Genomic DNA, 25953 nt, shown 5'->3' on the forward strand with positions numbered 1-25953 from the left:
AGGGATGAACTAAAGCTGTTGATCGAGTCCCTTTCTAGGTCAGGGTGCTGAGACAAGCTGGAAAACCTGAAAAACCTGTCAAATCCCTGCCTGCAAGTTTGCACTACCAGGTTAAGAGAGAAATAGAGAGGAGAATAAACTTCAATAGAGCTATCTACATTGCTTCAGGTTTTGGTTACTTGAGTGTTACCTTAGGCTCCTTAAAGCTACCAGGCCAGCTCATGCTTCTGCCTTGTTAACACCGTTCTCTCTGTCCCGGGCTGTGACTGACCGTCCTGTGGTTGAGGGCTATTATCCTCTTTCTTACTGGAGTGCTCTTCTGCCTTCTCCCAGTGAAGGTAATTTCCATTTCCACTTGTATGCGAGCAGTATTTTATCATATAGCCTTTTTTTCTTACTGCTTCTGTGTTTTCTTCAAGCAAAAAAAAAAAATCTGCCAACATTTAAAACTGACCCAAAATAAGCAGTTCTATTAGTAAATTTATTTAGAATAATACTAAGATACAGTTTGTAGTAGCCTTACTGAAATTCCTCCGGGGCTGCCCACTGGGGCATGCAGCAGGAATGAGATCAGAGGAAACTTTTTGGCTGCTGCCAACTTCTCTGTCACTGTGTGTCTTTATTTTCTTTAAAGTCAAGTTTATTGAGGTATAATTTATACACAGTGAAATTCATCCTTTGGGTATACAGCTCATGAGCTTAAAAAAAACATACACATTTGTGTCACTACCCACCATAATCAAGATATAGAACTTTTCCATTTCTAGGAGAGTTCCCTCAGGCTTCTTTGAGGTCACCCCTCCCCCCCGACCACACCCTGAGCCCCTGGCAGCAAATCTTTTGTCTATCTGTATAGTATTCCCTTTTCTTTAGAATTATGTAAATGGGACCATTCAGCATGTAACTTTTTGACTTCGGTTGTCTTTATTTAGTGTGCTGCACTTGAGAAGTTTTTGCACTGTGCAGGTGTTGGTATTTCATTCTTTCATTGCTGAGTAGCATCGCACCGTGGGCATTTCACACTTTATGGTACATGAGGCCTGTCCGGAAAGTATCCGGCCGCACTCTATGAAAAATAGAGGCATTTATTGAAGAAGGTACAAGATACAAGAAACATTGTACATAGGACAATGAGGCCTCAGTCCCCTTTAAAGTAGGCACCTAGGGACCTCACACAGATCTCCCAGCTTCTCTTCCACTGTTCAAAACACTCTGTAAAATCATTTGTTGGAATAGCCCTCAGCTGCCCCATCATATTTTCCTGAATCTCACTGACAGTCTGAAATCTCTTGTCTTTCAAAGGTGATTTTAGTTTTGGGAAAGGACAGAAGTCACAAGGTGACAAATCTCGGCAGAGGGGCTGAGTCACCTGGGTGATTTGATGTTTTGCCAAAACACTCTGCATGAGATGTCACCCATGAGCAGGTGCATTGTCGTGATGAAGCTGCCAATCACCAGTTGCCCATAGCTGGGGCATTCTGAATCATCTGAATAGTTTCTGCAGAGGAATGTTCAAGCTTAACACAAAAAATCAATACAGATTCATTGCTCTGCTCACTCAGTCATTTTGATGGCCTGCAGTACATGGGCTCACTCAATGGGCATCTACCTCCCCCACTGACTAGTACAGTGAAGTCATCATTGTTCACGCATGTGCATTCCAGATCACTCTCCTTGGCTGCCAGGTTACATCTGTGTCACACAAGCTGTTCTCTTGTATTAACAATGGCTGGACTTTTTCCTGGACAGACTTTGTATATGTGCGTGTATTATGGTGTGCGTATCTGTTCCCTAGTTGATGGGCATATGCTATAATGGTCAGACTCTAAGGTGGTCCTTCTGATCCTTGCCTTCTAGTGTTTATGCCTTTGGTTCATCTCCTCCCTCTAAGTATGGGTGGGACCTGTGACTTATTTCCAACCAGTAGAGTATGACAAAGGTAATGCAATGCCACTCTCATGATTGCATTACCTATATAAGATTATCTTAATATACAACTCATTTTTGAGACTGTCTTTGCTGATTTGTGAAAGTAACCAGTCATATTGGGGAAATCTAAGAATAGAGGGCCAAAGGTAGCCTATAGGAGTTGGAGACAGCCTCTGGCTAACCGGCAGCAAAATACTGGTGCTCTTAGTCATACAAAAACAAGGAAATTAATTCTGCCAACAAAAGAAGCGAGTTTGGAAGCAAATTCTTCCACAGTCAGTCCTCCAAGGGATGTCACAGCCAGTCAGCTTATGAGAACCTGAGCGGCTAAGCAATGCCCAGGCTCCTGACTCAGAGCAACTATGAGATAGTAAATGTGCATTTTTTTAAGTTACTACATTTCTGTTAACTTGTTATACTGGTTGAACAGCAACAGAGAACTAATACATGTTAGTTGTCTCCACTTTTTGGTGGTGACAGATAAAGCTGCTATGAACATTCACATACAGAAATGGGCACTGACCTGTGTTTATTTCTTTGGGGTAAATTCCTAAGAGTGCAATTGCTGAATCATTATGGTAAATTTATGTTTAACTTTTTAAGTAACTGCCAAATTGTGTTCCAGAGTGACTGTAACATTTTATCACTACCAGCAATGTATGGAAGTTTTACTTTCTTCACATCTACATCAGCAGTTGGAATTATCTGGTGTTTAAAATTTTAGTTATTTTAATAGGTACGTAATGGTACCTTAGGGTTTTAATATTCATTTTGCTAATGACTGGTGATGCTCAGCATTTTTTCATGGGGTTATTTTCCCTATTCATTATCTTCTCTTTGAAGTATCTATTCAAATTGTTCACTCACTAAAAAATTGTTCTGACATTGTTGAATTGTATATGTATAATGGATATAATCCTTTATGTATAATGGATATAATTCTTTAACAGGTATGTTTTACAAATATTGTCACCTGGTCCAAAGGTTGACTTTTTATTTCTTAACAGTATCTTTCAAATAGCAGAAATTTTTAGGTTTGAAATTGAACTTGCTGATTTTTTTAATGGATCATGCTTTTGGTGTTATATCCAGGAATTCTTTGCCTATTGCACAGGCACAGATATTTTCTCTGTTTTCTTCTAGAAGTTTCATAGTTTTATGTTTACTTTAAGGTCTATGATTCATTTTCAGTTAACATTTGTACAAGGCACAATGCATGTATTGTTTTATTTTAATTATGTACATTTTAATTATTACAGCAACATTTGTTGAAGAGACTACCTTATCTATTGAATCATTTTGGACCTTTGTAAAAAATGAATTTCACACACATGCACATGCACACATGAGTTCTATTTCTAAACTCTTGTTCCATTGGTCTATCCTTTCACTAAGGCTACACCATCTAGGTTATGGTGGTTTTAAATAAATCTTCAAAATGAGGAAGTAGATGTTTTTCAACTTTCTCTTTCAAAAAAGTCTTGACTATTTTACTTTCCATATACATTTTGCAATCAGTTTATCAATTTTTACAACAAAACCTGTTGAAATTTTGATTGGGATTGCTTTGAATGGTATAGATCAATTGAGAAAGAATTGAAATTATTAACAATACTAAGCATTCTTATCCATGAACATGGTATACCTATTTATTTATTTAGATCTTCTTTGATTTCTTTCATCAATATTTTGGAGTTTTCAGAATATAAAAATTGTGCTTATTATGTTGTATTTATCCCTAAGCATTCATGCTATTTGATAACTTTGTAAATGTTATTTTTTAATTTAATTATTGCCAATAGATTGGAATACAATTGAATTTTATTTACTGATAGCTTGAAATTTGCTAAATTTACTTTTAAATCTAATAGGCTTTTTGAGGCTCCTTTTAATTTTTTGTACAGATAATTTTGTCATCTGTTAATAGAAGTGGTTTTATTTTATTTTTCTGTCTGTATACCTTTTTTCTTACCTACTATTGCATTGACTAGGACTTCCAGCATGATTATGAATAGGAGTGTTACCGAACAAGAGGTCCAAGGGAGGGGGGGCAATACAATATCTGGCCCACCTAGGGATGCCAAATAGTGCTACACAACAGGGGCCCCTCCCAAGGATTGTATACTAATATCTACTGGGCTCTTCTGTCCGCCACCAATTGGAAAGACATCTCTCAATGCCAGAGATTTGTGAAAAGGAAACAAAATGTTATTTAATGCTATTTAGGCCTAATGCCTTCACTAAAATATCAAAGTTCTTTAGGGTATACACCTACACCCAAACAGCGCTCCCTTCTCTCACTGTCCCAACTCCGGGTACCATAAATCAGGAAAAGAGCACACCTCTGTTTTTCAGGCTGCTGGAATTGTCAGCTGTGTCAGGCAGGATCTCTCTCTAGTTAATCCAAAGTACCGTGGTACCCTCTCATGGTCCACTGGCAAGAGTTCTTTGTACCCAGTTCCAGTCAAAGTCTCTCTTGGTTTCCAGGCCACAGGGCCAAAGGGGGCACCCCAAAGCTGTGTGGGCCTCTTCTACCAAAGCTGCAGGGGTTCACACTCCACCAAAAGCATGTGGCTTTCTTCTTCACCTGGCTGCAGGGATCTCCATTCTGGCAAAGCTGCGTGGTTTTCCCTTTCACCTGGGAAAGGGGGGGTCTGCACTCTGTCAGAATCACATGGCTCCCTCTTTACCTGGCCAAGAGGGGATCCTTACTCTGCTGAAACCTCGTAGCTCTCCCTGTCATCTGGCTGCAGGGGTCTGCACTCTGGCCAAAACCACATAGTTCTCTCTCCTCTTCAACTCGGCGAGGGGGGATCTTAACTCAGCTGAGACCATGTGGCTCGCTCCTTCAATGGCTGCAGGGATCTCCGTTCTGTCAAAGCTGCGTGGTTTTCCCTTTCACCTGGGCAGTTATTCCCTCATGTCCAGGAGCCAGTCTTTTTCCAAGCTCTCATGCAGGAGCTCTCACTTACGCGCAGCCCCTAGTTCCATCTTGAGTCCAAGCTACTCCCTTTTTCCTGGCTCAAAACTTGGCCACAGCTATTTAACATATCTATGAAACCAGTTAAAGGTTATAGATATGTTAAATGACCATTCTAGAGGTTAGCTGCAAAACTGTTGCTATGCAAAACAGCTCTCAATGGCCTGGCTCCATTCGTTTCTTCCCCCTGGGTGGGGGGGTGTTTGAGGACATCTTATATGTCTCTCCAATATTCCTATACACTTTGAATTCTGGACATTATTCCAAGTCCTTTTTTTGGGGGCCCCCTCTTGGCTGCACCCTGTATCAGGAGTACAGATTATTTTTTAAAAGTTGATTAAGTTCCTTTAATGCCTAGTTTGGTGAGTTTTTTTAAAATCATGAATGTATATTGAATTTTGTTAAAACATTTTATACATCTATAGAAATGATCACATGGTTTTCTTCTTTAGCCTGAAAATATGATAAATTTTAATACATTTATTTTATTTTACTTTTAAAATTTGAAACCAGTCTTATATTGCCAGGATAAACCCCACCTGGTCATGATGTATTATCCTTTTATAAAGTCTTGACTTGGATTTCATAATACTTTGTGGAGGTCAAAATTTCTTTAATTTCATTTTCCACTCTGTTATCTATGCTCACGTCTTTCTGCCATGCTTTAGACTCATCGTCTCACATATTTGTCAGACGACTTCTGGGATAACTGCTTGTCAAATTCCTTATCATAGAGTGGGATCCTCACCTCTCTTGGGGTTGAGGCCTTGACAGCCATGTTTGTATTAAATGACCCTGGCTATCACTGATTGGACTAGAAGTGGGCACCTGACCTGAGCTGGACCAATCATATCCTCTTTCCCAGGAATTTGGACTTGAGAGTCAAAGACAGCAACTTAGTTTTTGCTGATTGCTACAAGTGAGAACATGACAATTCAGGAGCAGGCTACTATTTTTGGGCAACCAAGTTCAGCCATTGGAGCAGAGAAAATACTCTGGTTTGAAGAGAAAAATAGAGAGACTACTGAAGTTCATAGTTTTTCTCTTTGGGTTTGATGATTTATTGCTATATTTCTCTTCCCCCATGTTTTCTTTCTTGCTTAAGATACTTTAGAGCCAGTTTTTGTGATTGGAACCAAAACTGCCTTGGGCAAGATGAGCTTCAATCCTTCATACATTCTGTTCCCATGGCTTGGAACGCCATATTCCTAACCCGTTTGTGACTACTGGTTCTTGCAGACATCTAGGTATCCTCTGTTTGGGTTAAACTTAACCAACCCCTTTTCAGGTAGAGGCAATATTTTATTATAATATTGATTGCTTACCCCTTTCATCACTCTTGCTATACCCCATTTATAGCACCTAAACTAGATTCTGAACTCCAGAATTTTGGCCTTTTGTATTTTGCATCCCCTGGGACTAGTGACTTGACCCATGCTTGGAACAAATAAATCAATCCAATGCATTAATCCAAGCACTGTGTTTTTAAAACCACCTCAAGGCCCTGTATCCCTCATCTCTGGGAGCAAGGGTTAGAGAGGTAACACTTCCAGGATTTGTCTCCATCCTCTGGAGTGCTTCTCCAATGTGGTTGCACATCAGCATCACCTGGAGGAGCTGTTAGAAAACCCCAGTACTTAGGCTGCTCCCTATACCAATTAAGTTACAATCTCTGGGGAAAGGACCAAAATTAGATATTAAAAAATAATCACCTGGTATGAGGAGGCTTAAACAATATAACCAGCACTGATGTCCAGGTCACACTTCGATAAATGCTTAAGTAATTGGTCTGGAGTGTGCCCGGGTAGCAGTGGTTGTTAAAAGCTCCCTAGGTGATTCCAATATGCAACTCCCCAGGTGATTTCCCCAGGAACTGAAAATTCATGAGAATAATAGAAAGTTCCACCTTCAAGGCTGCATGAAAGCAGGTGTGGAAATCTGCAATTCAGATAACATGACTTCATTTTGCAGACCTTGGAACTTGGGACTAATTACATTTGTCTGTTGCGAATATATCAGTTATACACCTGCCCGCGTTTTTTTCCCTCTTACAAACGGTATCATGACCCTGGTTGTAGTTCTCACGCATCTGTAGGTTGGTAAATTTGAAGTGGGCCACAGATGCACAAGGATTGCGACCAGGAAGTTGCTGACAGAAGCAGCCTCCCTTCCCCTTCTTGGTTGCATTGTCCTTGCTGCTGACTTTGGTGAGAAAAGCAACGCTCCACACCCTGTGGCTCCCTCTGTTTTGACTTTAGGAATTAATGGTGTTTCTTTGCTTAACTTACAGCAATTAATGGTGTTTACGTTGGCAGGGGAAAATTAATGCCGTTGCATTGTTTTGAAACACAAAGCAAGGATAAGAAATATTTTGGTTAGTAATCAAGAGCATATCTTCTGATGAGTTTTGCGCATGGCTGCTTCCCAAGACTCCTCCATAGGTTACAGCTGACAGAAAAGAACCAGAAATTATGACCACTTTCCTTAGGCATGGCAATGCTGCAGACCAGGCAGTACATAACAGGGAAACTAACTGCTGGTGGAATGTATCTGTTCTCAGCACTCAGTCTGGGCCTCCCTCTGTAATTTGCATCTTGGGCATCTTAGAATCTGCTTCTTTGTACCTAAACCAACTGTTATGACTCAGCTACTGTTGTTTTACTAGTTGGCGTTTCCCTAATTGTTGGTCTTTCTGGACTTCACCCTGATCTCTCTCAGGCACTTGATTTTGCAACATCCGAAGTCCTCACCCTTCTTGCTGTGGGGTAAACACTTGCAAAGAAATATCATAGCCTAATCCCTAAACAAGGAATTATGTGTTTAAAATAATTGGAAGATACACTGTTTGTTCCTTCCTTACTCCTTTTAACAACCCACTGAATGGTCATCTTTTCGGAGTTCTGTCACTCAAATCTCAGTAGCTTAACCCAAAAAATGTTTGTTTCAACATAGACTGATGGTCTATGTTGATTGGTGACTGTCTGGGGGCCCCACTCTGCTTTGTCTTCTCCGAGACCCAAGAGAATGAAGCAGTCACCGTCTACGATACTGGCAGAGAGGAAATTAATGTAGAAAATTATGGGCCAGCTCTGCCATCACCTGTCACATTTCATTGGCTAAAGCATGTTGTAAGATCATGCCTAATTCAAGGGGGCAGAGATGTGTAATCCTATCTTTGCCCAGAAGGAGAAATGAGAGATATTTGGGGAGCACACAGTAAATCCTGTTTGGGGTATTATAATAATAGTTCACCCAGAAACACTGAAAATCACACATAGAATAGCTAAGGGGAAAAAAGTTACACATTTCTAAACAGTACCTGTCTTGGGCATAGAGATACAAATATTTAGGGTCCACACTAGAAGCTTGTCTGCATAATTAACACTTATATTTAGAACCAAAGAATAATACTACCAGGTGTAGTAAAAAAGACAACTTTGAAACCCTTGCATGAAGTAATCAGGGTCCAGAGATTGGAGAGTTCTGCGCCACAATCACCCCTCCACCCCCGGAATCACACAGTAAGTAAGAGTCAGAACCAAAAAATAGGACCGACCCAGTTCTAAATCTGGGCCAGTGGCTTTTGTGTTGTATAGTATTGTTTGTCTTAATTTATTAATTCTAAGGAGAGGTTGAAGAAAAAAAAACAGATTCTCCTATTTTCTAATGATAACAGCTGTGGACTCAGAATCTGTGAACTTTGAACAGATTTGCTTCCAACTGTTCTGACTCTGCTCTTTGGCTAAAGACATGATCCAATTTCTAGTAACATTTAGAATTCATTGCTTATGACTTCTAAGTGTTAATTTACAGTCCAGATTTCCCCCCTGTCTTGTTTAATGGATGAGTTAGTTTTGATCAACATTCTATTAACATCTGTATTACAAAACAAATGTAGGTTTGGAGTACATAATCCATTGGCTTGTGGGAATTATTTTCAGGGGAAATGGGTTCACCCCAGTCATAAGGTAGGATTAGTCAGGCTTGACCTGCTAAATTGAATCAGGAAGTTATAAAGCATCAGATGTTCCTGGCATTGACCTTTTTAATGAGAAATGGGTCTATGAGATCTGCTTTAGTCCTCTGGCAAATATTTTACGAATTTGAGCAGAGCTTTTCATCATTTAGACACATATCAGGATGTAAAGATGGGTTAGGCTAAGACCAAGTAAAATTAGCTCCTGATGGCCTGGCTAGGTGGAACATGGCTAATTTGTTAACTTGCTGACCCTCTTTATTCCTTAAACCAAAAGGTTCAAAAGAGGAGACACTAGTGAATACCTTTTATAAAGAGAAGAATAAGACCAAAGCAATCTAGCAGGAGCTTGTTGGAAAAATCTCTTCAAGTATGCAGTCCCTCCTGCAGGGCAACAAAGCACCTGGCCCTCTTCCCTGGTCCTTGAATTTAGGCTTCAGGGCTTCAAAACTGGAGTTGACTAGTTAAATTGGTCTTCGGTTCCATCTTTTAAATCACTCAGCTGTTCTCTTTTCTCAAAAATAAATCTAACCCAGCTGGTAGGTGGGAGTTTCCTACTGTGACCCAGCAAGCTGAGGCTTGGCGACAGGTGTGGAGGGGCAGGGAGAGGCAGGGGTTGTATCTCTCAGATCAGCCTTCTCCTGGTCTACTGAAGGGCTGTGGGCGGGGCTGCCCATGGAGAAGGGGGGGAACGAGGCTTACTTCTTGCTGTGCTCTGCAGATGGTGGGAGTTAGGGGACAAGGTATAATGGGATCATTGAATGTTAGAGCTGGAAAAGGTCCTAAAAACTGAATCTAGTCATTTTAGAGATGACAAAGCTGAGGACCATGGGTAGACATGCTTGGCCCATGGACATGTAAGTAGTCGGAGTCCACTTACTCCAATTCTACCAAGAGTACTTTGTCTTAGAGCTCCCAAAGCGGCATGGGACAGATGCCTATGCTTTAGATACTGGTGTTAAAAACCCTGCAATATCAATGCAGAAACTGTATAATAATGTAGACGATATATGATAAACAATGTTTGTAAGCACCAGAGTCCCTACCGACAATACCACTGAATAGGCTGAATGTGTCTGAACTGGTGACTTAACCTCTCTATTTCTTTGGTGATGCTTCGGTAGAATGTTAAACACATACAAGTATGGGTAGCAGACAATACAATTAAATGGACAAACTTAATATTTTGAGAAGCCACACTCTTGCCCTGGGGAGAGGAGAGGATGACAAAGTGCTCTGATTCTTTCCTGCACTTGTCTGTTCCCAGGCCAGAGGCAGGACACTGAGGACACTCCCTCAACACAGGGCCCTTTCCTGACTGCCCATTTTTGGGGTCTTTTACCTTGGATGGGGCCCCAGTGTATCTATCTCCTTGGAATGTACCCTCATTCTGCCTTCCCCCAAGACCTGGAAAAAGAAGTGTATCTCTCTCCTGTTTTGAACCATCCAACCTGGTAATGCAACTAACAGAGCGATCAGCACTGGAAGGTGAGGCCCAGAGAAGAGGTGGCCATTCTGTTTAGTCCTTCCCTTTCCAAGGTGACCAGTGATTGAGCAGGTATCTCTGTGGTCTAAGCGAAGAAATGAGGCAAATGGGAGTAGCTGAGGACTATGTCTGGAGCACTCAGATAACGCTTTGTACACGCTGCACAGATCCCGTGGGCCCCCCATCTGCATATAAACATCATGCAGACTGGTCCAGCCTGGAGTCTGGAGTCCTGGGTCCGACTCCTCACTCTGCCACAGCCGTGTGAATTTGGCTGAGAATTTATGTTTTGAACTCCTTGTTTCCTCATCTTTAAAAGGGAGACTATTTTTTTTTTCTGGGTTTCCTACAAGGGTGTGAGGGGATGTAATGAGATAATGTGTGTGAAATCACTATAAAACATCAAAGTGTTTGTTATCAGGAACGTTAGTGAGAGAGGACAAGGCTCACCCACAGGTTGAAAATGCAGACACAGAATGGGAACATGAATGAGTCTTATTGGGACGTGGCAGATATTTATCCCAGGTCAATTTGGGGGTGGGGGGAGGGCATGTGCTGCCCTGTGAGCCTAACAGGAGAGGTGGGGCAAGGAGCTGAACAGGAAGGTTAATCATTGTTTCGAACTCCTTTCCCTTTTCTATTTCTCATCCTCCTGCTTTCCCAGTTCTGCTCGCTCATCCTGATCTCTTGCTCGAGTTTCCCTCTCCTTCCCACTCTGTGATGCTGCTGTATTCCATTGACATCAGTTACTGCCGATGTGAAGCTGCCCGGCCTATGGAAAGGAAGCCTCAAATGATCAGATGAGTGCACACCTGTCTCCCACACCACACGTGCCAGAAGGCAACTGCGCACTACTGGGCAGGGGGCAGAATGTAATTAACCTGCTGCCCTGTACTCAGGAGTAGGATCTCTCATCTGTGTCTCGTTCACACTGTCCTCCTCTGATCCCAGCAGATGAACTGGGGCCATGAACTAGCTGTGCGTTTGGAGGAACGGCTGGCCCAAGCCTGCCTTTGCTAGGATGCCACAGTGGTGAACATCTACCCGAACTTCCGCTTTGCATGATGGGCTTGACCCATGCATGTTTTCCCTGCCCAGAGCATCTTCTGACCAAAGCTATCAAAAAATGCCCAAGTCTAACTAACATGGCTATTTTGAGGACTTTGCCAGGAACCCTTGGCCTCAGGCCACTTAAGTGGGGGCAGAGAATTGCTAAAGCTGAAGTTAGAGGAATATACTCCCCTGGTAATTGTAGAAGGGATACAGGAACAGTTCTTCCTAGGGAGGGTATCACACCTAGTCATGGTGTTTCAATGAAAACACCTGCCAAGGTCTCTGGGCTCTGCAGGACCCTTGCAGAGGGACTGTTTTTAGGTTTATTTGCAGGTGGAGGGATCCTAGATCATCTTTGACATCTGCTCTGGCAGGCAAAATCTGCCTGTGGTCAGGCGCGTCTCACTTCTGTAGCCTTCTCTCCTGAACTTGAACTTTCATTGCAGTACAGTTTGGCCCTGGGATCACCTGTGCAGAACAACAGAAACCTGTAAACAAAAACAAAATCAGCAGACAATTAGATACACAGCTGAAATCTAACTTTGTATGGCAACCCAGTTATCAGGCTATGGTTTTAGTCATTAATGCATTTATTCTTTATCAAATATTTGAGGGCTAATATGTACTATGTACACACCAGTAAACCAACACCTTTTTTCCCCCTAATCTCAGAGTACAGGACAGAGAAAAGGCTTGTGCACAGCTCGGTGGACCCCCAAATGAGAGTCCACACCTTGACATCTTCAACAAAGTCACTCTGATGTGGGTTGGTGGGGGGGGGTGCATAGAGATCAGGTGTAGAAAGCACATTTGCGATATTGTGTATTACACTCAAATGTGTTAAAAGTTTTCACCCCTGGAAGGAAGTAGGACGTCTGAATCTACTTCCATAAATGGATACAGTGCGTGCAATTAGTTCATTTAGGTCTAGTGCATGTTACTGGAATGAAAATCCTGGGGCTTTGACAAGTCACTTTCACTTATTTGTTTTTAGACAGAAGGGACGGAAGGGAGAGAGAAAGAAAGAGAGGGAGAAAAACATCCATGTGTGGTTGCCTCTTGTGTGCCCCCTACTAGGGACCTGTCCTGCAACTCAGGCATGTGCCCGGACTGGGAATCGAACTGGCGACCCTTTACTTCTCAACCTGGCACTCACTCCACTGAGCCGCACCATCCAGGCTACTTTGACCTTTTTCGAAGTATGAGTTTAGTACCTTGAAACCTAAGGGTCAGGATTTGAGTGTCTGGGGGCTGTTTCTGGTGGAAAAGCTTTGTGAGGGGGAGGAGTATGGCCTTTGGCCCCAGGAGTAGCAAAGCAGGGAGCAAATGTGTGCAGCTGGGTCTGCACAGAATGCAGATGGCCCCGAGGGGCCCTGTCCGGTGCTGCCCTGAGCTGCTCATGAACCTGATGACGAAGTGTAAGCCTCTGGGCTTCCAAGGACAGCTTCCGCAGCTTTGGCTGCCCCAGTCTCAGTACTGACCTGGGCTGGAACACCAGTGGATCATCTGTCACTCAGGGAAAGTTTGTTCATCATCTGCCTCGTGGGTGGGTGTGGCCACATACACTTCCCTGAACCAAGAGAGCCTCATCAGTCTGGAGACAAGCCAAGTTCTGCCATAAGCTTTAAAACAGAAAAGGATGAGCTAAGGTAAAAAAGTTTCCTGAAGCCTTCGGGGAAGTGGTCATCAGCCACTCACTCCTCCTACCCACGTTTCAGCCCTGGAGCAACATCTGCATTGCCCATGGGGGGACCCGCAACCCCTGGATACAGGAATATCTGTGCCGGACTGAAGGTGTGTGAGGGCCTGAAGGTGGCCCGCTTCCTATCCCAGCTTCTCCAGTCCTGGATTGCTGCGATTGCCTCTGACGGCACCACGGTGGGTGGGGTGCAAGGCTTCTTGCTGAGTATTTCTCGGACCAGCATTACACACAGTGAGATCAGGCTCCAGGATGGCCAGAATAGCTTTTCCTTCCCCACTCCTGAGGACGTTGTTTTCATTGCTTTTAGAAAGAGAAAGGGGCCCTGGCTGTTGTGGCTCAGTGGACCGAGTGCTGGCTTGTGAACCAAAGGGTTGCCAGTTCGATTCCTAGTCAGGACACATGCCTTGGTTATAGGCCAGGTCCCCAGTAGGGGGCGCATAATAGGCAACCACACAATGATGTTTCTCTCTATTTCTTTTTCCCTCCCTTCCCTCTTTAAAATTTAAATAAAATATTTAAAAAAGGAAAACAAAGAGAGAGAGAAACATCGATGTGAGGCAGAAACATCGATTGGCTGCCTTTTTGTACGTGCCCCAACTGGGGGACTAAATCCACCGCACGGGTATGTGCCCTGACCAGGAATTGAACCCATGACCTTTTGGTCCACAGGACATTGCTTCAACCAACTGAGCCACACCAGCCTGGGCATGGTCAGGGCATCTTCACAATGAAAAATAGTCTTTGGATACAGAAGAGAGGAGTTACATTTCTCTTTCTGCACCGGAAAGCAAAGAAGCTGATTATCAGTATATGCATGGGCTTCACATGGCTGAGCTCCCCCAGTGAGGAACTGTCCCTGCTGCTAGGACCAGGGCAATTCCCCAGGTGGCTGAGGCCTGGGGATGGAGGTTTTTGCTGGCTACAGACATCCCATCTGGCTTCTGGAGCCGTTTCAACAGCATTGCTTAGAAGTTCTGCTGAATAGGATGTGGCACGGAAGGATTTCTGCTAGTTAGAGCCCTGGCTGGTGTGTAGCTCCACACCCGGAGGCTGTGCCATTCACTACACACAACCCTGCAGAGCTGTTGCTCTGAGGAGTAACAGCAGGAACCCAAACTGCTGCTCGGTGTGGGCCCAAGTGTGGGGACTAGAAGCAGAAGGCTGGTCAAAGACCTAGGAGTGAGCAGTGCGATTGTGCGCCACCCTTCCACGCACTCCCACAGCAGCCGAGGGTGAGCGAGATGTTTGTTTTGAGCAAAGCGTTCAGACATTGGTTAGTGTCCACAGTTAGGCGCCATGTCCCATGTCTGCCTTTGCTGTCCACTCTCCTAGGTACTCGTTTCAACTCCAGAAACATTTATTTAGTATCAACTATGTCCTAAGGAAGGTGCTGGTATGGTGAACAGAACATACTCCCTCACAAGAGAAGCCTATAGGCCATCACTTCCCTGCTTCTCCTTTAAAAAGGCCCTATTCTGAGAGCGGTCTCTGTCCTGGAAAGATGTTCACCACAATGTCCTCTCTGGACAATCGAAGGTTGTCTCTGATACAGGCTCTTTCTTCTCTTGTCTATTTTTTCTGTCCAACCAGTTTCTGTGATTATTTTTTTAACTGCTCAACTGGAAATCTGACCACAAAATTCGCCTTTGACTCCTAATACGTATATCCTGATTCATGCTGGTTTAGTTGTTTTCACTGTTATTCTTAAAATTGTACTTAGATCACTATTTCAAAATAATAAAGGTGTCCATAAATGGACACATGGGCAATCAGATAATAATGTTGGCCATATTTGCTTTTGTCATTTTTAAAGAGAGATTAAACATTTCAGAGTTGACCTTCTCTGCATCCACCTAAATTTTGAACTACTGATCCCTAGCAAACTGACATGTAACTTACAGAGGAACAGCAGAGTGGCCCTTGGCCTCCTGGGTAAGGGCAAGAGGCCTTATTTAGCTAAGCTGGAGGTTCTTGATTCTGCACTTGGGGAATCTCTCCCTTGTTCGTTTTCTTTTAATGACTTTCCTTTGAGGGGAACAGAGAGGAAAAATTCCACTTCTTTAAGAAAAAGAAATACATTTTAATAATAAAGTTTCACTTCAAATAAGGCGACTCCAAAGGGCAAACTGGTAGTTGAAAGGTCAGTGCCTAGCCTCTTTTCACAGAGAATCAGCTGATACTTATTGAGTACTTACTATGTGTTAGTCACTATTCTAAAAGTTGAGCATGCAATCTCCCACTTAATATTAAAAAATGACCTTTTTTGGGGGGAGAGGTATAGTATTAACTCCATTTTACAGATAAAAAAAACTAAGGAGTGTAGCTGTTACTTGCCCAAAGCCTCACACTTAGGAAGTGGTGGACTGGGATTCAATTCAGGCGATCTGTGAACAGATACTATACTAGGAGCTGGAGATTTCTGTGAGTCCCTGAATGTAGGTATTGGGCAATTCTCTATACAATGGTGTGATTTGATGGGCTCAGTGAAGGTCACCTGCCCATAACTTTCTTCTTTTCTGCAAGTGTCCTGACAGCTCAAATCCCATTGTCTCGGCTTCTTTGGGCTCCCATAACAAATTACCACAATCTGGGCAGCTTAAAACAATGCACGTGTTCTCTCCCAGGTCTGAAATCAAGATGTCAGCAGGGCTGCTCAACGTCCTCTGAGGGTCCTTCCACTTTCTGGACGGCCCCTGGGGTTGATGTGTGGCAGCAAGGCTCAGTCTCCACCTCCATCTTAACAGGACTTTTTTTTGTGGCCTCTTCTCTTTTTACGAAGACATCAGTCACTGGATTTAGGGCCCACACTAAATCTACAATGATTTTTGTCCCAAGATATTTAACTAATTACATCTGCAAAGCCCCTATTTCCAAACAAGGTCATAGGACACCACACTCACCATTTAAGATTTATTCTTTTGGATTTAGAAGTACTCTTTTCCAGACTCCTCTTTTAACGAATTTGCCTAGGAAAGACTTTGTGTGGATGTGTTTGGGGTGGTTTACTTGGGAACTATAGCAAACCAGGAGTCCTGGGGGAAGTCAGAAAATGAAGATGAGACGCAGGGCAGATGGGAATGAGGGAATTGAATACAAATTTCGGTTAATTTGTAGTTTAGATAAAGGTTTTGCTGAGTACATTCTCCTGAGAAGCTTTAACAGAAGGGGATAGAAGAAGCAGTCACCCACCCAGTAAAAAAAATCTCCACCTACCAGTTTGCTAACATAAGCTCTGATTGCACTGGGACCTGCATAATTTTTTGAAACGGTATTCGGAGGTACAGATTGTAAATTTCACTTGCAACAATATAAACAATTTCTAATTGCGTAGAAAGCAAACTGCCACTAGCAAGGCATTTCACAATCGTTAAGTACAATGCCCCCTCATTTTACAGTACATGTAAATTGTCTCCCAGTTACTTTTAAGCTGCAAAAATGTCAGTTCTGCAGAATCCATCTGGCCTTCTTCATTGAATACTTTTTTTTTTTTGGAGCACTTCAGGAAAAACATTGCTGAATGACTAAGAAAGATAGTGTTGAACATGGAACTAAAACCATTTCCCATCGAGAACTTGGTGACCACAGGCCAGTTTTTCACATCTCATTGCCTTGGTCTGTCCACAAGCCAGCTTATGTCCCAGGGATCCTGTAAGTATTGTAAACACACATTTAGACAAGAGCAGGCAATCTTAGTGCCACAAACACGTAGAGAGCTGTGTGTGTAAGTGTGTGTGTCTAAGTGCACATGTGTGCAGTGATAGACGGTGGTACCTTCTTTCTAAACAAGCAAGGGGTTTGTAAATTTGCAGGTGTGTGCACCAAAATAATCACAACGCCCTCATCCTATATTAATAAGGGACCCCAGAGCTAGCACTTAAAAGTGTTAAACTGGAAAAACTACTGCACTGAGTTTGCAAGTATTGTGAACAACTCGATTTTAAATTGATGCAGATAATGCACAGAGTTAAATGACTTGACCAAGGTCAATGATTGCATTAAGCACCTTTGATTAGGACAGAAAGACTTGTATGATAACATTCATTCATCCAGCATTTACTCAGTGTTCTACCTTCATCGTAAATCCCAAATCCAATCACTTCCCTCTTCTCCATCACTACTGGCCTGTTCCAAGACTTCATTTTCCTTGCTGCATTTTTGCACCTGCCTTCTTGCAGTTCTCGCTCTTTGTACCCTCCTTGCTCATCCTCCAGCCAACAGCCTGAGCTAACCTTTTACACTGTCAGGTCATGGGTTTCTGTGGTCTACAGTGCTCTCCACAATTGGATCTTCTCTGCTACCTTTCTCCACTCTGTTTACTCCAGTCCAGCCATACTCTCCTCTTATCCATTCTTTATGGAAAATGCCCAAAATGGCCTCATCTCAGGGCCTTTGCACTTCCTATTCCTTTTCCTCATAATGCTTTCTTTTCTAGGCAGCCTCAAGTCTTATTCCACCATTTCCTAAAGGTCTCACGTCTCCCCTCACTACCAGCACCCTTCATACCATCCTTATCCTCTTTACCCTGAATCATTTCTATCTGCAGCATTTGTCCTCTCAGGGCATTATATGGTTTTGTCTTTTTCATTGTCTCTCTCCACAAGAATGTAAGCTCCATAAGGGAGAGTGTAGGGCTGTTTTTCTGCCTCTGCATTCTCAGTATCTAGAAAAGTGCCCACCGTGTAATGGGAATTTACTAATTGAATTCATTAGCTAATTGAATAATCCCTATTTCCTTGTATCTAATAGAAAAAAACAGCAATTCCTCTGCTTTGCTTTCCTTAGGGTTTGTGGCTCACATGACATCCTAGAAGTAAAAGTGCTGCCTAAACTATAAAGAAGTATGTGAACTGTGTCATTTCCTCTAGCCTATAGGGTAAGGTGGCTCTCGAGTAAAAGTTTGCCTTGTGTTCAAGAGAGCAGTGGCATCCCCTGGATAACTTTGGGATGCACATTGTAGCATGAGCTAACTTAAAATATGTGAGCTTGTGGATTTGAAAATAATCTAGAAATTATGTATTCTAACCCCATACCTGATATTTACTTTGTTTTTGCACATCCCTGTCATTAGTCTATGTCTGAATGCTCCAAGTGGCTGGACACTCATTCAGCTCTTCTTTAAGACAATCCCTTCTGGTGGTGGATATTTTTGTTGCTAGAACATTCTTGACATCCAGACAGTGGTTCCCTTTCCCACCCCTCCATCCCTGAATCCATATCAAAACTTTATATTCTGACCCTGCAAGTTTTCTCAGCCATCTTTTTTTTTTTTTTTTTTTTTGGTTCAGTTTTTCTTAGGACATACCACTTTCGCCACCCAGGATCCTTGAACTCTGGGAAATGCTACTGTCTGCATACACTAGACGCTTCTGACAAGAACGGCAATGATCACTGAAGCCATAATTTAGGAAAAATTTGTGCCAGCTGCTCCCCACCAGGGTTCCCATTAGCTTGTCATTTCTTTGTGCTACTGTGCACTTTCCATGACAGGGACGTGCCAGATCTCACACTTTTCCTTCAGTCTCCCATTTTGTCTCCCCTCAGATGTCCCCAGTCGTAACCATTTATTTTCTTGTTTAGTTCTTGGCTCTGATGCCCTCCCACCCCCCTGTCCTTGTCTGCAGGAGGAGACACTGTTGTTCATGTCCTGCGAGAGGGCCCTAATCCCCCACTGATTTTCCTGGCTCTGCTTTGGTGACCTTGAGCAAGTCACGTCTCCTTTCTGCTTCTGGCCCATCTCTTAGGCTCTTCCCAGGACTGAAATGTTGAATTTAAGATTCTGAGTGAGTCCTAGCTATAAAAACTAGAAAAAAAATACTTAGATCCAAAGTTGGTTGAGAATCTAATTGAATAAATATTTATGGAGCACCCATGAGGGGCCATACGTGGCTTGAGATGCCAATGTGGATATAAAACAAGTCTGGACCTGCCTTCAAACCAATTAGTTTTTATAGAGAAATAGATAAAACACATGTAAACCAGGATATTCATTAATTAGAAATTCTACCTGGATAGATCAAAATAGGAAAAAATTGTGGAAGACTGTTGGTTATCTGCACTGGAAGCTTGAGTTTTGTATTGCTTATTCATGGCTAGAATTACTGATAAAGGTCACAGAATTTACAATAGAATTTTTGGTCCTGAAACTTAGTCCATTTTTCACTAATAATAATTTAAAAAATCAGGGGAAGGAACATTATTTACAGTCTGTATTTCTCATTTTTTTAAATTTGAAAATGGGTATGGTAAGAGTAGTTTGTGGATAAGAGTAGTAGTGAGGATAAATGAGATAATGCACACAGAGTCCTGGGCAGAGAGCCTGGTATACAGTATGTACTCATTAAATGGGCGCTTTTACTATTGTTGTTGGTTACTTAGTGCTTAATTTCTTCATGTCCTACAGTCTGTGTTGTATTTTTTTAAGTATTTGTTTTCCTTCTCTATTAGTGTTTCTAGTATTTCACACAATTCTTACTATCTTTTAAAAATTGTACTTATTTATTTAAATTTTATTTGGTTATTTTTCCAGTACAGTTTTTGTCTATTTCTCCCATCCCAGCCTCCCCCACCCCGTGCTCCCCACCTCCCTCCCATTTCCACCCCCCTTAGTTCTCGTCCCTGTGTCCTTCCTATTTGTTCCTCCAAATCCCTCCCCTTTTCCCCCTTAAATTCCCTTCCCTCTCCCCACTGGTCACTGTCTCCTTGTTTTCTATTTCAGTGTCTTTGTTTTTTTTTTCTGCTTGCTTGCTTGTTTTGTTGTTTAGCTTCCTGTTAAAGGTGAGATCATATGGTATTTATTTTTTAAAGAGAGGGGAAGGGAAGGAGAAAGAGAGGGAAAGAAACATCAGTGTGTGGTTGCCTCTCATGGGTGTTCCACCAGGGACCTGGCCCACAACCCAGTTCCCCTGACTGGGAACTGAACCAGAGATCCTTTGGTTTGCAGGCAGGTGCTCAATCCACTGAGGCACTGCACCAGCCAGGGAAGTTCTTACTGTTTAATGCCTTGAAGTTCTAAGACACTTTCAGAGTAAAAGAAATATCAGTACTTAATTAATGACATTGGAAAACTTATGATAAGGTTGTTAGAGTCATGAGCTTGGGAATGAACATGTACCTTCCTGGATTTGATGGTAGCTTAGGGTAGGATGGATGGTACAATTAAAACAAATCATGTCCCAATAAAAGATATGATATTGTTCCTTTTTTTGTTTGAATGCCTTTGCATTAAACAATAGCACTATACAAACTTCTTTATTTTTCAGGCAGAGCGATTGAGTTGGTGAGGGGATAAAGGATTTTTCTCTTCTCATAATTGAAGACATACCAGCAGAACATATAATGCAAATGCCCTGATGTTATCTTCATGTTATTCAAGGCCCCGAGTATGTATCAGAGCACTTTCCCTGAAGAACTAAAAGGCAACCATAAAATGCAGATTAAGGTCCCATAATGCCCTTGTGGCCAATGGTATATATTCTATAAATGAAATAATCTGCTGTTTTCTGGCCATTGGCCTTTCTTGCTTGAGGATTATACTGATTTCACCCAGATTCTAGGCTCTCTTTGTCTAGGGGTGAAGGGAAAAAACCCCACAGCGTTCAGTTATTCTCCCTCATTTTCATATTCCCAGTTGCGTTAGGTGGGTGGATTGACAACAGTGGAAAAACCAAACTGCAATAAGAACTTCACACTTCCATTCATGTGGAGTGTGTGTGTCTGAAGGGGCATTCTCTTCCATGTACCCCTAAGTCCCTACTGATAATAAGTAACCCTAACTAACCATATGACCATTACCACACCTTAAGAAAATTAACAATAATATCTGACCATGACATAATATTGAACTCATATTCAAATTTCCCTAGTTGTCTCCCCAGAAAAGTCTTTCATAGATTGAAAGAAATCTAATGAGAGCTCACAGATTGTGTGTCCTTGTTGAATATGACAGTTGAGAAAACAGACTAAAAAAATGAAGATCACACAATCAATCATATGTTGTGTCTTAGATTTAAATCAGGGCTCACTGGCTCCAAGACCCTTGTTCACTTAATGGTGTTGGAGAAGATTCTCGACAATTGAAAGACAAAGAGTGGCCAACCATGCCTGGAGGTCACACCTCAGTGGATTATACAATGCTTTTAGGTAAACTTTGGGGGAGAGAGAATTATGTGGCCATGGTGTGTCATTGCCTCAGGTAGAATATAGGCTAGAGTTTTAACCATATTGAAGCAAGACAGAAAGAGGGTAAAAAAAAAACCCAAAACAAAAAACACACAAGTGAAAATTCTCAGTTAGCTTTTTTTGAGACCTGAAGAAAATTTGCTTTAAGTTCTTCAGAATTTTTCCAGTCCTCTCTGTTCTAGGATGGCTTCCTCCACACCTTAAATGACCAATGTGGGTTAGTGCCATAGAATCCCAGAGATGGGAGTTCTGGTGTTTTCTATCTGCCACACACACCCCTGTTTATGTCTGACTCACCAATAGTCCCCCAGATAACTTGAGGCTTTCATCAGCTTTGGAGTGATAATTTTTTTAATACCACAGGGTCCTAGTTGTTGATGTCTATTTCTCCATACTTTAAGAACCCTTAGGAGTACTTTCCAAACTTCTAATAACTAAGCTCTTTCTCAGAGTCCTCTCCTCCTCAGGCATTCTTGCTGTGCTTCTTTTGTTCACATGAGACATAAGTGATCTTCTCAGTGATGAGACATCATTATCCATTGCTTGTCCCGAGGCAGTTCTTGGTTGCAGACCACAAGTCGAAGGTGCCCTGCCATCTGACACCAACCTCAGAACAGCTGAACCTGCCCTGTTAAAGCCACGCTTCCACTTCCAGCTTTTAAAAACATGAGTTCATTTCTTCTGGAACTAAGTCTGCCACCAAGTTCCCCAGTCATGGCCCAATATTCATTTCTCAGTGTAGAAGTCTCAAATTCTCTGTAAAAGACAATCTTGATTCTTGAGAAATCATGATATTTCACTATTATTTATACTTGATGAAGGTGAAGTTATTAATTAGGGCTATGTAAGGAATAATACCTCCATCACCAGTCTCTGATATTGAGCGCTTTAATTTTTTAAGCCCTGGCATGTCCTCTATGATTGGATGAGAATTCAGAAACCCCTTGGCTGAAGACGTGCTTTTTGGTGAACGGAACTTTGGGTGTTCTCTCTCCTTTATGAAGTGATAATGTACTTTCTTCATCATCAGGACAATGCTGTGTAGTCTTCTATACTTCCCAATATTCTAGACACAACTGAGAGAGACATAAAAAAATTATAGCTGGCACTTCATTTAGGCCTTCTTAAACCAATATGTCAACCTTCCAAGAGAATGCAGAAGAAAAATCATGCCATAATTATGAAATAATTGATATCTAAATTAGTATCATCTTATATTAGGAAGAGAAATATTGGGTTTCAGTTAGTTGGTATAGAGACCCATGGTAGTCTTGACTCCGATGTGGGTGTATGTGTCCCTACTGTTTGGGAGTCCCAGTGGTTCCTGTGGAGAGGGGCTGTCAGCACTCAGATGGTTGCAGTGATGAAGGAGTTAAGCAAACCGGAAGCTGGCAAAATGTGATGCTGGCAGCAGATGGTGTTGTCGAATAGAGGTATAACTGCATTCTTAAAAATCTCTTCAAAAGAGTTTCTCAAGCTCTAGGTAACTTCGATGACATTTGGCATGCTCTGGAAATCACTTAAATGGGTACGGAAATAAAAGAATTAGGAAGGAAAATGTCACCATCTGAATTTGTCTTGAGCTTATTGAGTCGAGACATCTGAGGCTCTCGTTAATACTTAGCAACCATTTACAGCCCACAGAGTGGAGTTTTCAGCTCATGTTGTGGGGAAGGTCTTCTGTTGCAACTAGAAAATGGAATGGATTTAGTGCTGTAAGATGGAAAGTCTGTGGAGAAAGAAAAAGTGTACATTACCTGAAATTCAAATACAGAAAAACTCACTGGAGCTTTTAGAGAGCGGTAATTAATGCAATTGAAAACTGCAGGAAAAGTAGTCCTTTTTTGTTTCATGGTTTGTCATTCTTACTGAATACGGCACAGCAAGAACACAGTGTAAAGTGATTTCATAACATTGAGAGGCACTGCAAATATTGTTGGGGAACCTAAAGTTTTCTTTTTTGGGGGGGCCATAGGATATACAACAGACCTGAGATGTATGCCCAGAAAAATTGAGAGCTAGAACAAAGGTGCACTTATTAAATTTAACTTCTTGTTTTACAGGTGAGGACAGTGAAGCCCAAACATGAGCCAGAGCTATAACTCTGATCTGGCCTCAGGGTTGTAAACCCTTTGCAATTATTCAAAATCTGAAAGATTTTTGTGGCCAGATACTTCTATATACCCCAGCATCTTACTATAAACATGAGCACTAACCAAGACCAGCATGTGAAATCCCAGGGAGGGAGGTGGTGGGACAGATGAGGGCACAGATTTGTGATCCAGCCCTGACTCTATTCCTTATTAACTGAAATGCAGTTACTTAACTTGGCCGACCTGGTTTCTTCTTTTGGTCAAGTGAACAGTTATTACCTGGGCCCGTATGGCACTTGCACTTGTCACAAATGCTTTTTTAAGCATCATTGGATCTGCTAGATCATTAGCAGCAAAGCTCCTTACATTAGAGCCTGGACAAACTGAAGACCTTTTTCTTGTTTTAGGACAGCGGTTCCCCCTGCTATGATCTCTGAACCACCACCAGCAGCAAAATTACTGTTAAAAATGCAAATAGTGAAGCCTCACTCCAGACCTGCTGAAGGTGCAGTGGAGCATCAAAAACTCCTTTAAACCAGAAATCTGTTTAAACAAACTCCCCAGGTGATGCTGATGCATGCTAAACTTTAAAAAATCACTAGGGTAGAGCACACTCAAAGGTTTTTTTTTTTATCACTTGGTAAATGTGTCAGAAAAACATGTTCAGTGTGTGGTATAAGTTGCCACCAAAATTCAGAGATGTATTAAGATGATGGAGTGTGTGCACAAGGTATAGCTACCTATCTGGACTCTTCAGAGCATATTTCTTGAGATTGACCAGCTCATTGCCCCAGAGAATATTCTGAAATGTCAGACTCTTCTACTTTTATGGGATCATGTCCAACTTGCTGGAGTGTATGTATTATACCAAGGCATTCAGGGGACTGTTGCTTTCTGCTTATTTCCTATATCTCAGTATGAAGTCATCATCTTACTGGACAACCATAATGTTCTGTGTGGGTAGTAGGGTGGTCAGGATGCCTGCACATTAAACTGTGGCAAAGACCCAGATAGACCCTGGAAAATGGTGGAGGCTAGTGCCCCTTCTGCCTGTTCCATGGAAAATCACTATGGTTCTTTTTCAGGTCCTGTCACCCATGACACTCTCCAGTCTATCTTGCCTCTACGAGATAAGTGATGTTACCCAGTCCTGGCCACACAGGGATCCTAGCATTTTCCCTGAAGTAAGAAAGCCAATGTTAATTGGGGAGATTATTTTCACCATCCCTAGGATATTGGAAATAACAGTTTCCTATAATTTTCAGGATCCTCATGTTCTACACAATAATGGATTTTCAGTGCTTTGTTGGAAAGGCATGTCTTCTGAATTCTCTTGAGGAACCTTAAGAGAACAATGAATAACTCAGACAGGATAGATTCACTCCAACATTTCTATCTCTCTGAATTCTTTATTCCTTTTTGGATGCTGCATATTAAGGAATTTAGGGCATCTCAACTTTTACCCTAGGCCACTCTTGAGTCCAGGTTTTGGTCAATCAGCTGAATGGATAACTAGAACCACTCCCAGTCACTTATGCCGGCACATTGAATCTAGCATCCGATAATTGCACCAGTATTGATGTGTTCACCCAAACTTTAAACCAACTTTATCCTCTGTCTAGTGTCTCTCTCCATACATGTTCTCTAGGTGTTTAAATTATGAATATTCTACAAGACTTTCCTAAGCCCTTCCCCCAGGGCCTCCTTTTTGTTTTATTCTGTTGTCATCCTCATCCTGTGTTTAGAGGGTGTGTGGGCAGAGCATGCTAACTGCTTACCTTTTGTAAGGTAGATGCCACAACCTGGGTCATTTCAGGGTCTTCAGGCAAAGAAAGAAGTGCCAACTGCCAGAAGAATCATGGCAGATGTGGGGTGTCAGGCTGTTCTGTGGCTCCTCTGTATCCTCCAATTTTCCCCATTCCAATCCTCTGTATTTAATTTTTTTTCTATCAATACTTTAACTTCCCTAAAGAGACCTGATGAATTCATCTGATGTATTTCAGCAACCTGCAGGATCAGACACTGCATTTGATTTTTCAACTGTGTTAACTCAGCAGCAGTAAGAGGTGAGAGATGATTTTAGTTCAGCCATAGAGTTTCTGAATCTTTTTTTTGCCTATGCCTTGAGCCAATAATTTAGTATTTTGAGCTTGTCATGCTATTTCTTTAAGTTGTCTAATACTGTCAGATGCATAAACCCAAGTCTGCAGTCATTGAATTTCTCAAGCTCTTCATTTTTTTGAGAAATAGAAGCCACATGGTCCCCTCCAGCCTTGTCTTCAATGGGCACACCATTCCAGTGACCAGAGGAAATAACTTTAACTTCTGCCCTGCATGCCAAGTGCTTTTAGATTTACAAATCATCTTTTCCCTGAGGTCCTATTTTTCCCTTTTCCCTAGGGCCTCATTGCCTGTATTAATCAGGTTTCTCAATTGCAAGTACCATAGATCAATGTAAGCTAACTTAAGCCCCCAAAGAATTAATTAAAATATCCTGGGCAATCCAAAGCATCTCTAGAAGGTTCAGGGAACTGGGTTTAGCTGGCACAGTTAGGA

This window comes from Artibeus jamaicensis, unplaced genomic scaffold, assembly GCF_021234435.1.
Source record: "Artibeus jamaicensis isolate MK-2021 breed Jamaican fruit bat unplaced genomic scaffold, CSHL_Jam_final contig_354, whole genome shotgun sequence".
Lineage (NCBI taxonomy): Eukaryota > Metazoa > Chordata > Mammalia > Chiroptera > Phyllostomidae > Artibeus > Artibeus jamaicensis.